Source organism: Oncorhynchus masou, chromosome 26 (genome assembly GCF_036934945.1).
Source record: "Oncorhynchus masou masou isolate Uvic2021 chromosome 26, UVic_Omas_1.1, whole genome shotgun sequence".
Classification (NCBI taxonomy): Eukaryota; Metazoa; Chordata; class Actinopteri; order Salmoniformes; family Salmonidae; genus Oncorhynchus; species Oncorhynchus masou.
Genome location: NC_088237.1, coordinates 10,928,947 through 10,941,435, shown reverse-complemented (window position 1 = coordinate 10,941,435; position 12,489 = coordinate 10,928,947). Strand labels below are relative to the sequence as shown.

Genomic DNA, 12,489 nt, shown 5'->3' with positions numbered 1-12,489 from the left:
TTCTTTCAGAGGCCCCTTGAAGGATAACCAAAAAAAGGGCATTCAGCAAATCAGTTTTGTCTGCTTAGATTATTTGGGGTTGTAGAACTTTCAATGTCGGCATTTATTTCCTCACTTTTTTACGAACTGATGGCCTGAGTTTCAGACTTTTGACATCGTGTTTTTTTTTTAAATACATAGGCTAAACAGCACTTGGACCAGACTAAGGGCAATGCACAGGGCTCTTCAGCTGTAAACATATGAGAGATGTGTGCGATTATGTTTTGAAGGGAGGGGCTTGCGCTTTGTAGTAGCCTATTATTGAATACCGTGGAGCAGACCGATCGGAAGGCAGATTCTGTCTCTCTACATTGACTGGCCTGCTTCGTGGTTGTTTGCTAACCCGGTGAAAGAACAATCGTTTATTTGCTGAACTCAAAAGGTACGTTTTGCGCTTCCGAGGTTGTTTGTGTTGTTTATCCATCTTGGTGAAATTTGCGTAGTGTTTATGATTACAACTTGTGCAATGATCTTTTTGTGTTGTGCGATGCTGCAATTGATTAGATATGTAATTTTAAAATAATAGATTTCTACAGCAAACTGCACAGGGTGCACACACCCAGCAGCTTCCTAATAATGTGGCTATCCTGCGGTTAGCATTTTTTCAATAATTTAACTTAAACTATAAAGAATTAAAGAGTCGATGTAGATGATTTGCGCATTGTAATCAAATGTGGTTGTTATCGAGTATAATATTTTATGGCAAATCACTATAGAAAACCTATTACCGATCTGAATGTGAATTCTGGAATGTCCCCGCTGCCCCATGCCATATATTCTTATCAGACAAATATGAGGAGGCAGTCTCCAAACTCATAGAGTGGGATGTGAGCCAGATCTCTCTCCCTTATAATAGACAATACATAGGCTGCATATCAACTGACAATTTCAGGAAATGTGTCGTTGATTTAATGATGCTTTTGATTGGTATTTGCCAGTGGGCTAACTCTAGGATCAATTATACCTACAGTTAAAGTCGGAAGTTTACATACACCATAATCAAATACATTTAAACTCAGTTTTGTGCAATTCCTGACATTTAATCCTAGTAAAAATTCTCTGTCTTATGTCAGTTAGGATCACCACTTTATTTTAAGAATGTGAAATATCAGAATAATAGTAGAGAACGATTTATTTCAGCTTTTATTTCTTTCATCACATTCCCAGTTGGTCAGAAGTTTACATACTCAATTAGTATTTGACAATTAAACAATTAAACAATTTAAACTTGGGTCAAACGTTTCGGGTAGCCTTCCATAAGCTTCCCACAATAAGTTGGGTGAATTTTGGCCCATTCCTCCTGACAGAGCTGGTGTAACTGAGTCAGGTTTGTAGGACTCCTTGCTCACACATGCTTTTTCAGTTCTGCCCACACATTTTCTATCGGATTGAAGTCAGGGCTTTGTGATGGCCACTCCAATACCTTAACTTTGTTGCCCTTAAGCCATTTTGCCAAATCTGGAAGTATGCTTGGGGTCATTGTCCATTTTTGGAAGACCCATTTGCGACCAAGCTTTAACTTGATGTCTTGAGATGTTGCTTCAATATATCCACATAATCTTCCTACTGATGATGCCATCTATTTTGTGAAGTGCACCAGTCCCTCCTGCAGCTAAGCACCCCCACAACATGCTGCCACCCCCGTGCTTCATGGTTGGGATGGTGTTATTCGGCTTGCAAGCCTTCACCTTTTCCTTCAAACATAACGATGGTCATTATGGCCAAACAGTTCTATTTTTGTTTTAGGTTTGAGTCAGGTTTGTAGGCCTCCTTGCTCACACACACTTTTCAGTTCTGCCCACAAATATTCTATAGGATTGAGGTTAGGGCTTTGTGATGGCCACTACAATACCTTGACTTTGTTGTCCTTAAGCCATTTTGCCACAACTTTGCTTGGGGTCATTTTCCATTTGGAAGACCCATTTGCAACCAGGCTTTAACTGATGTTTTGAGATGTTGCTTCAATACATCCATATAATTTTCCTATCTCATGATGCCATCTATTTTGTGAAGTGCACCAGTCCCTCCTGCAGCTAAGCACTCCAACAACATGATGCTGCCCCCGTTCTTCACTGTTGGGATGGTGTTCTTCAGTTTGCAACCCTCCCCCTTTTCCATCCAAACATAACAATGGTGATTATGGCCAAACAGTTCTATCAAACCAGAGGACATTTCTCCAAAAAGTTCGATCTTTGTCCCCATGTGCAGTTGCAAAATGTAGTCTGGCTTTTTTACGGTGGTTTTGGAGCAGTGGCTTCTTCCTTGCTGAGAGGCCTTTCAGGTTATGTCGATATAGGACTTGTTTTACTGTGGATATACATACTTTTGTACCCGTTTTCCTCCAGCATCTTCACAAGGTACTTTGCTGTTGTTCTGGGATTGATTTGCACGTTTCGCACCAAATTACGTTCTCCTCTGAGACCGAACGCGTCTCCCTCCTGAGTGGTATGACGGCTGCATGGTCCCATGATATTTATACTTGCATACTATTGTTTGTACAGATGAACGTGGTACCTTCAGTCATTTGGAAATTGCTCCCAAGGATGAACCAGACTTGTGGAGGTCTACAATTTTTTTCTGAGGTCCTGGCTGATTTCTTTTGATTTTCCCATGATGTCAAGCAAAGAGGCACTGTGTTTGAAGGTAGGCCTTGAAATACAGTCACATGTACACCTCCAATTGACTCAAATGATGTAATTTAGCCTATCAGAAGCTTCTAAAGCCATGACATAATTTTCTGGAATTTTCCAACCTGTTTAAAGGCAGAGTCAACTTAGTGTATTTAAACTTCTGACCCACTGGAATTGTGATACCGTGAATTATAAGTGAAATAATAGTCAGTAAACAATTGTTGGAAAAATTACTTGTGTCATGCACAAAGTAGATGTCCTAACTGACTTGCCAAAACTATAGTTTGATAACAAGAAATTTTGAAGTGGTTAAAACGAGTTTTAATGACTCCAACCTAAGTGTATGTAAACTTCCGACTTCAACTGTATATAAATAATTACGTTACAAATGCATTAGTTTTAACTGGATAATACCTCAAGTTATGAAGAACAAACAAAACAACATCCTCCTTTACACAAAATGAATACTTTTTCACTTAAAAGCACTTTCCTTTGATGTCATCCCTAAATATTTGGGATGAAAATAATTGGACATTCTCCAACTGTAAACTGTGGCCTTGTGCTGTGGCGTGGGATTTTACTGGCTCTTGTAGACGAATACTAGCTGTCTTCAATTGCCTGAGCCAAGGGATGTCATGAAAGCAAAGGATCCATCAGGTCAGATCCTCTCCACTGGGGGTCCAAATGACAGCCGTGGCCCTCATCAGGGATAGGCTTAACCATCTGTACTGGGTTGGTTAGAATCTTTATCCCTACGTAGGTCTAGCTGATGCTACACAGGACCAGCTGAGCCCAGTTAAACCATGATTAATCGGAGTAATCAACTTGATATCTAAGTTTATCAAAGCAACAGGAAACGCTGATGTTATAATGGGCTGTAGAAGGCCACTCATTGATTCAACACTGTCCAAACAGTGTGTGGTATTCCAAGAACCTTGTCTCTCTCTTTCTCTCTCATCTCACCGCATTGTGGTACAGTAAAGCATTGCAGTGAGATGTGCAATAACTCCAAATGAATCCACCCAAATAGTTTGGGCCAACCACCTTTTTTTTTTCAACGTAGTCTGTCACGGCCTTCCGTTTGATCTCAGGTTGATTACAAAGCAGTTAGTATGAAGTGAGTGAACGGTAGAAAATGGGGTTCGGGGGCTATGGAGCTGCAGAATGCTCCGAGCTAGACAGCACAGTAATTGTCCATGAAGCTGTATCTGATAACACTGCAGTGTTTGGAAAATATGAGGGGAATGCCCTTGTCTTATAAGGAACAGATTGAACCTGCTGACAGACGATTGATATAGCCTTTGGAATGCATAACAGCCGGGCTTATTTTTTAGTCTCTTTCTGCCTCTTTTGGCGACTTTTGTTTAGCGTATAAAGAGCCTGGGTAATGTGCTGTGCTGTATGGAGAGAGAGAGGGGGGGGGGGGGTCTGGAGGTAATTCTGCACAGTGATAACAAGGGTTTGGCTAGGGCCCGGGCAGGATGTAGGGAACACTGCCCTGGGTTTCCGGAGTCTGGTTTGCCCTGTGCATTACAGGCTGTCGTTACTCTGCTCTCTCTCTGTCCTTCATTTACAGAATGTTTCAGGATCAGTTCTTCCATAACCTTAATCATGACTCAAAACGACGTAAAGATGGGCTTCAGACCAGTGAAGGGAGGAGAATACGCCCTCAAGGACTAGAGAAGGGAGTTTAGGTCTAGTTGGCTGGAGGTTAGAACATTGGGATGGGACTTGGACATAGACTTGAGGCTTGACCCTGCAGCGTGCGATAGATTGTGGCCAACGGCAGGGCTTTGATGCAGCCTTTGGATTCACAAACAATATAGTAGATCCCCCCCCCCCCCTTAACTGTACTAGATAACTTTTCATTGCTCTCCGACTGACCTGAGCTACTTGTGTTCAAGCTCCCTGCAGGTGTGAAAACACATTCTACTCTGGAATCAATACCACTGTCTTCAGGGTTGAGAAGCTGATACAGTTATTAAGGGCAATGTTAATCCAGGCCCTCTCTCTTTCAAGGAGTGCCTGGAGACACTGTGGTTATGAGGGAAGGCTATTTGTTAGACACAGTATTTGAGAGAAGGCTAGTTGAAGCATAATGTCTTTTAAAGGTGGCGTCCTCTTAGGATTCATGAGAAATGTCTCGTTTTATTTTTCTGCGTGTCACTCTGAGTCTCTCTGGCTGCGTTTTACAAAGGCAGCCCAATTTTGACGAATCACATCAGATCTTTTCATGTCCGATATTTTTCAGAGCTGATCTGATTGGTCAAAAGACCAGTTAGTGGAAAAAGATGAGAATTGGGCTGCCTGTGTAAATGCAGACCTGGAGTTTTGCAGTGCCTCTGTGGTGCGAGGCAGAGCTTTAATCCACTGCACTATTCAGTTCCAGAAGTTCTTTATATCTCTGCTAGAGCCTACAGTTACTATTACCACCACTGAGAGAGGCTGCCAACTAAAGTTAAGTACGAAAAAAAGAGAACTCGCATCGGAAATTGTGTAACATAAACTGTTAGTTTTTGTTATTGCCATTGTTTACCGATAATATATTCAATTTATGTTTGTCAAATGTTCTGCAAGGAGTTCTAAATTATTACATTTTGACATGTGAATCCAAACACACGCAGTTCTCAGAGTTCGCCAGAGCATATTTTCTGGTTTGTCTTATAATGGACAACTTGTCTGTCAAACATGTTTTTGCCTTGTTCAGTTTATTGCCACTTGGGTTGATTTTATGCAGATTTGCCGCCTCAAGATATATTTGTGGGATCGAGGAGCCATCTTTATATGCAATTGGTTACACAACAAAGATGTCTCTTCTTCATCTCTGATTAAAAGAGTCAACATCATCAATGTCTCCAAGGGAGAAGTCTAATTGGAGCCCAATGCTCAAATTTGTGTCCTCTCGACAACTGTTCCCGTGGAGCGTTCAGTTAATTTGAAGTGGAGGATGATTGACATGGAACGAAACCTCAAGTGATTCTGCCCTGGACTCTGGCCACAGCATACTCACTGTTATTTATTTTGTGCTTTGAATATGATAGCATGTAATTTGAATGCACTGTACCCAGAACCACACAGTAAGTTGGAGCACATTTGGAAAATTTGAGAGAGGAAAAAAAACAGGAATCTGCTTAACTCTTAACTGGTGACGATCAAAAAATGGGGGCAAATGGGGCATTCCTAATTTGTGAAGTAAGAGCGGCCAGCTGAAACTGAAACTAGATTTTGTTTATTTTGGACCTAGAAAATATGCAATAACTAGCTTACAGATGTTTTGTTGGTAATATATAATCTTTCCTCTTATGGCATGAAATCCTCTTTTGTAATTCAACTTTATATTCAGTTTGTTGTTCTTCATTACCTAGCCAGGTTGCAATGGAAAGGTTCTGCATTGCATTAGAACCCGTGCCATACCAGGCTTGTATGTCTCCTCAGTCCTTGGTATGGATAGACTCTGGAAGTAGTCGAACTCTTCTGGGGAACGAAGAGTTTGGATGATGAAGAAGAACGCTGACACTCGTTCTTTTCGCTGTGGCTCAGATTAGAAGGCCTGTTAGATCAAACCTCTCCCACATTTCTCAGACTTTGAAGTGCTATCGTTCAAGGCCAGATTCCCTAATTGGTAGCATGGCAGACTGTTGATAATTGGCACATTTACCCATTGAATGCCAGTTGGCAGGCAGCGAGGCCTCCAGAAGTCCACCAGCTGTATAAGGATATTTTCACATCCAACTCACTCACAACACAACCAACTCTCTTTTTAGTGGATGGGAGATGGTACAAGAACCCTTGGCTTACTCAACACAAGTCTTATAAGGTAAATGTTTTTTGCCCCAAGGTATAGATTTCAACGGTGGGGGTGATCGTGGGAGTGTGAGTTCAAGTTCACTACCCCGAGACTCATACACTACTACTTATGTCATCCTCCAAAGATGTCTTATGTTCAGTTCCCAAAACAACGACGGGGCTGAAAGTGTGTAACATTGTTGAGCAGGCCTTTTGCCCCTGGGCTTCTTTCCTCATCTGATAAAACAAGCACAGGAAATGTCTCTGCGAGCTGATTTGCTCTGTGTTTTCCTTTGCCGTCTACCCACAGGGACCACAGACATGCCTAGTGCTTCAACCAGTCCCCTGGCAATAAGTCTCTTCACCCCCCCCCTTTACAGACAGCTAACATTCCTCCTTCTCTCCTTCTCCTCCCTCCTCTCTCTCTCTCTCCACCTCTCCTCAGCCCCCAAAACTAAACAAACATAGCTGATCAAGGCCTTAAAATCATCGTTTTAAAAGTCTCATATTTTAGGTTACTGGGGGAATTAAAGGTCCTATAGGTAATATAGTGAGGTAAATCCCAACAGTGTGTGTGAAAGATGCTATTGAGTGGAGGAAGAGTGAGGTCATGTTTTTTGGAGATGGAGAGAGTCTATGAGTAGGGACATTTACATTTACATTTAAGTCATTTAGCAGACGCTCTTATCCAGAGCGACTTACAAATTGGTGAATTCACCTTCTGACATCCAGTGGAACAGCCACTTTACAATAGTGCATCTAAATCATTTAAGGGGGGGTGAGAAGGATTACTTTATCCTATCCTAGGTATTCCTTGAAGAGGTGGGGTTTCAGGTGTCTCCGGAAGGTGGTGATTGACTCCGCTGTCCTGGCGTCGTGAGGGAGTTTGTTCCACCATTGGGGGGCCAGAGCAGCGAACAGTTTTGACTGGGCTGAGCGGGAACTGTACTTCCTCAGTGGTAGGGAGGCGAGCAGGCCAGAGGTGGATGAACGCAGTGCCCTTGTTTGGGTGTAGGGCCTGATCAGAGCCTGGAGGTACTGCGGTGCCGTTCCCCTCACAGCTCCGTAGGCAAGCACCATGGTCTTGTAGCGGATGCGAGCTTCAACTGGAAGCCAGTGGAGAGAGCGGAGGAGCGGGGTGACGTGAGAGAACTTGGGAAGGTTGAACACCAGACGGGCTGCGGCGTTCTGGATGAGTTGTAGGGGTTTAATGGCACAGGCAGGGAGCCCAGCCAACAGCGAGTTGCAGTAATCCAGACGGGAGATGACAAGTGCCTGGATTAGGACCTGCGCCGCTTCCTGTGTGAGGCAGGGTCGTACTCTGCGGATGTTGTAGAGCATGAACCTACAGGAACGGGCCACCGCCTTAATGTTAGTTGAGAACGACAGGGTGTTGTCCAGGATCACGCCAAGGTTCTTAGCGCTCTGGGAGGAGGACACAATGGAGTTGTCAACCGTGATGGCGAGATCATGGAACGGGCAGTCCTTCCCCGGGAGGAAGAGCAGCTCCGTCTTGCCGAGGTTCAGCTTGAGGTGGTGATCCGTCATCCACACTGATATGTCTGCCAGACATGCAGAGATGCGATTCGCCACCTGAAGGGGGAAAGGAGAAGATTAATTGTGTGTCGTCTGCATAGCAATGATAGGAGAGACCATGTGAGGTTATGACAGAGCCAAGTGACTTGGTGTATAGCGAGAATAGGAGAGGGCCTAGAACAGAGCCCTGGGGGACCCCAGTGGTGAGAGCGCGTGGCGAGGAGACAGATTCTCGCCACGCCACCTGGTAGGAGCGACCTGTCAGGTAGGACGCAATCCAAGTGTGGGCCGCGCCGGAGATGCCCAACTCGGAGAGGGTGGAGAGGAGGATCTGATGGTTCACAGTATCGAAGGCAGCCGATAGGTCTAGAAGGATGAGAGCAGAGGAGAGAGAGTTAGCTTTAGCAGTGTGGAGCGCCTCCGTGATACAGAGAAGAGCAGTCTCAGTTGAATGACTAGTCTTGAAACCTGACTGATTTGGATCAAGAAGGTCATTCTGAGAGAGATAGCAGGAGAGCTGGCCAAAGAGTTTTGGAGAGAAAAGAAAGAAGGGATACTGGTCTGTAGTTGTTGACATCGGAGGGATCGAGTGTAGGTTTTTTCAGAAGGGGTGCAACTCTCGCTCTCTTGAAGACGGAAGGGACGTAGCCAGCGGTCAGGGATGAGTTGATGAGCGAGGTGAGGTAAGGGAGAAGGTCTCCGGAAATGGTCTGGAGAAGAGAGGAGGGGATAGGGTCAAGCGGGCAGGTTGTTGGGCGGCCGCCGTCACAAGAAGCGAGATTTCATCTGGAGAGAGAGGGGAGAACGAGGTCAGAGCACAGGGTAGGGCAGTGTGAGCAGAACCAGCGGTGTCGTTTGACTTAGCAAACGAGGATCGGATGTCGTCGACCTTCTTTTCAAAATGGTTGACGAAGTCGTCTGCAGAGAGGGAGGAGGGGGGGGAGGGGGAGGAGGATTCAGGAGGGAGGAGAAGGTGGCAAAGAGCTTCCTAGGGTTAGAGGCAGATGCTTGGAATTTAGAGTGGTAGAAAGTGGCTTTAGCAGCAGAGACAGAGGAGGAAAATGTAGAGAGGAGGGAGTGAAAGGATGCCAGGTCCGCAGGGAGGCGAGTTTTCCTCCATTTCCGCTCGGCTGCCCGGAGCACTGTTCTGTGAGCTCGCAATGAGTCGTCGAGCCACGGAGCGGGAGGGGAGGACCGAGCCGGCCTGGAGGATAGGGGACATAGAGAGTCAAAGGATGCAGAGAGGGAAGAGAGGAGGGTTGAGGAGGCAGAATCAGGAGATAGGTTGGAGAAGGTATGAGCAGAGGGAAGAGATGATAGGATGGAAGAGGAGAGAGTAGCGGGGGAGAGAGAGCGAAGGTTGGGACGGCGCGATACCATCCGAGTAGGGGCAGTGTGGGAAGTGTTGGATGAGAGCGAGAGGGAAAAGGATACAAGGTAGTGGTCGGAGACTTGGAGGGGAGTTGCAATGAGGTTAGTGGAAGAACAGCATCTAGTAAAGATGAGGTCGAGCGTATTGCCTGCCTTGTGAGTAGGGGGAAGGTGAGAGGGTGAGGTCAAAAGAGGAGAGGAGTGGAAAGAAGGAGGCAGAGAGGAATGAGTCAAAGGTAGACGTGGGGAGGTTAAAGTCGCCCAGGACTGTGAGAGGTGAGCCGTCCTCAGGAAAGGAGCTCATCAAGGCATCAAGCTCATTGATGAACTCTCCGAGGGAACCTGGAGGGTGATAAATGATAAGGATGTTAAGCTTGAAAGGGCTGGTAACTGTGACAGCATGGAATTCAAAGGAGGCGATAGACAGATGGGTAAGGGGAGAAAGAGAGAATGACCACTTGGGAGAGATGAGGATCCCGGTGCCACCACCCCGCTGACCAGAAGCTCTCGGGGTGTGCGAGAACACGTGGGCGGACGAAGAGAGAGCAGTAGGAGTAGCAGTGTTATCTGTGGTGATCCATGTTTCCGTCAGTGCCAAGAAGTCGAGGGACTGGAGGGAGGCATAGGCTGAGATGAACTCTGCCTTGTTGGCCGCAGATCGGCAGATCCAGAGGCTACCGGAGACCTGGAACTCCACGTGGGTCGTGCGCGCTGGGACCACCAGATTAGGGTGGCCGCGGCCACGCGGTGTGGAGCGTTTGTATGGTCTGTGCAGAGAGGAGAGAACAGGGATAGATAGACACATAGTTGACAGGCTACAGAAGAGGCTACGCTAATGCAAAGGAGATTGGAATGACAAGTGGACTACACGTCTCGAATGTTCAGAAAGTTAAGCTTACGTAGCAAGAATCTTATTGACTAAAATGATTGAAATGATACAGTACTGCTGGAGTAGGCTAGCTGGCAGTGGCTGCGTTGTTGACACTAAACTAATCAAGTCGTTCCGTCGAGTGTAATAGTTTCTACAGTGCTGCTATTCGGGGGCTAGCTGGCTAGCTAGCAGTGTTGATTACGTTACGGTACGTTAAAAGAATGACAATAGAACGACAATAGCTGGGACACGGGTATGAGGGAACAGACGTGTGTGTGCGTGTGCGTCTGTGTGTGTGTGCACTTTAAAAATAAAACACCCGCAAATTTAGTTGCTAGAACTAATTATTATTAAATAACTGGTTCCACATATTTTTTGGGGGGGTTTAGTCAACTTTTCGGTCAAAGTGTTACCTGAACTTAACATTTTTAACAAATTATGTCTTTGCTCAATTTGTCTCATATGATCATTCAACTGGAAATTATTATTTTTGGCATCTTAACTTCCAATGTTTTCAACTTACATATTTGACACACATGATTACATTGTGCATGTTCATTTACGCAGTAATTGTTATTAAACATGTCCTCACCTGGGATTTGAACTCACAATCTTTTGGTTCACGGCATTACAAGCTTCCTGCTACTCCACCATGTTTGTATCAATTATTCTCTCATTATTGATTTGATTGACTTATTTAAGCAATTTGAGCTTTTTCTGTATAGTTCTTGGTGGGGCATATGACATTTTTGTTTTTAATGTTATTCCTTAATCACTATGATAAAGTGTACTTTTTAACAGATCTGAGGTTTACTTTTAAGTCCAATGTGTAGGAATACAGGTGAAATCGTTTATTGACACAGACAAGGTGACGTAGCTGGAAGATTAGACCGCTGTGACTGGAGTAGTTGTGAGTTCAAATCCCAGGCGAGGACATGTTGAATGCTAATTACTGTATAAATGTAATTATGTATGAAAATGTTGTATGTCAAAATCACTGTGTGTAACTAGTTCCACAGCCCAAAATAACAATTACTAGTTGAATGAACATATGAGGAAAATGTAGCAAACGCATCAATTTTTAAGTTTACTGAACTTTTGCCTATGTTTTCTCGTGTTAGAACCAGTTACTGTGTGTGTGTGTGTGGTACTGTATGGATGGTGGAGGTGGTGAGTGCAATAGGGAGTGTGGGGATTTCATGATGAATGCTGGCTCTCATGGGACAGAGCAGCTGGAGGAACCGGGGCTCTTCGGTAACAAGGGGATTTACCATTCGTATACAGCCGTTTGGATTTACCTCATGCTCAGACACGCAGAGTGGTGTCTTTTTAATTCCAGAAACTGGAGGATTTGCGTCATTGAGTTCTCCGATTGACATCAATGGATGATTTGTGTGTCTGTGAGATCTCGAGTTATGCAGGCTTAGGGTTCTGGAGACAGGATTCTGCACTTTTATTGCTGACTCGCCGTACTGTGAGAGCACACGAGAGATGAGGATGTTACTCATCTGTGTGTCACACAAGTCTAGGCTCTGACTGGTATGACACAGGATGCTGATGTGCTGCGCTAGTTGTAACACTACATTACTTTGATTAACACTTTAGCTGGAGTCAGTATGTAGTTACTCCCCCCCCCTTTTTTTTAAATGAATAAATAAATGATGTAACAAACATTGTCGGTTCATTACGCTGATTGTGCTGCTTCAGTTCAAAAGATGTGACTCTTGGAACTACAGTGTCAGTACTCTTTAGACTGAGTTGGATCATTCTGACCTGTCTGGATCAGAACTACAGCTTGGGACAACGCTCCCTTGCACAGCAGCAATCCGAAGCGATGACCGCTGCCATTTCTCCAGTTGGAGCCAAGTGTTATGTTTTTAAGAGGTGCAGACCTTTTTTTAATATTTTTTTTATTGTCTCCAGTAATGTTACCCACCTGAATTAGCCAGCCCAGTCTGGGGGTCTGCGTTCTGGCTGGTATTAGGAGCAGTAGTAATGGTCTAAGAGTTTATTGAGTGTACTCTGTCCCTCGTAATCAGAAGCATATTCAGGCATTGACATACAAGCCTCTCAGGGTTGCTCAGGAATGTATTACAAGCAACGAGAGGAGCCGAGCAGCGAGCAGATCTCCCCTTCCATTTATTTTCCTAGTCACATGTCATTGCTCCATACAGAGGAAGGCAATGGAATCTGATTTAAAGCTGAAGATCAAAGCATCTAAAATGGCTGACATGGAGGATCCATCCCCAATGTAGC

General features: G+C 44.8%; 1 protein-coding gene across 2 annotated transcripts in view; it reads left to right on the top strand.

The window, feature by feature from the left end:
- Positions 1-280: 280 nt before the first annotated feature.
- The window catches only part of LOC135514789 (non-muscle caldesmon-like), a 55,796-nt gene continuing 43,587 nt past the window's right edge, over positions 281-12,489 (top strand). Inside the window, exon 1 of one of the 2 annotated variants that reach the window (XM_064938394.1) lies at positions 281-421. The gene's annotated coding sequence lies outside the window, so the exon portion shown is untranslated. The remainder of the gene's footprint in view (positions 422-12,489) is intronic. The other variant, XM_064938396.1, reaches the window with a different exon arrangement.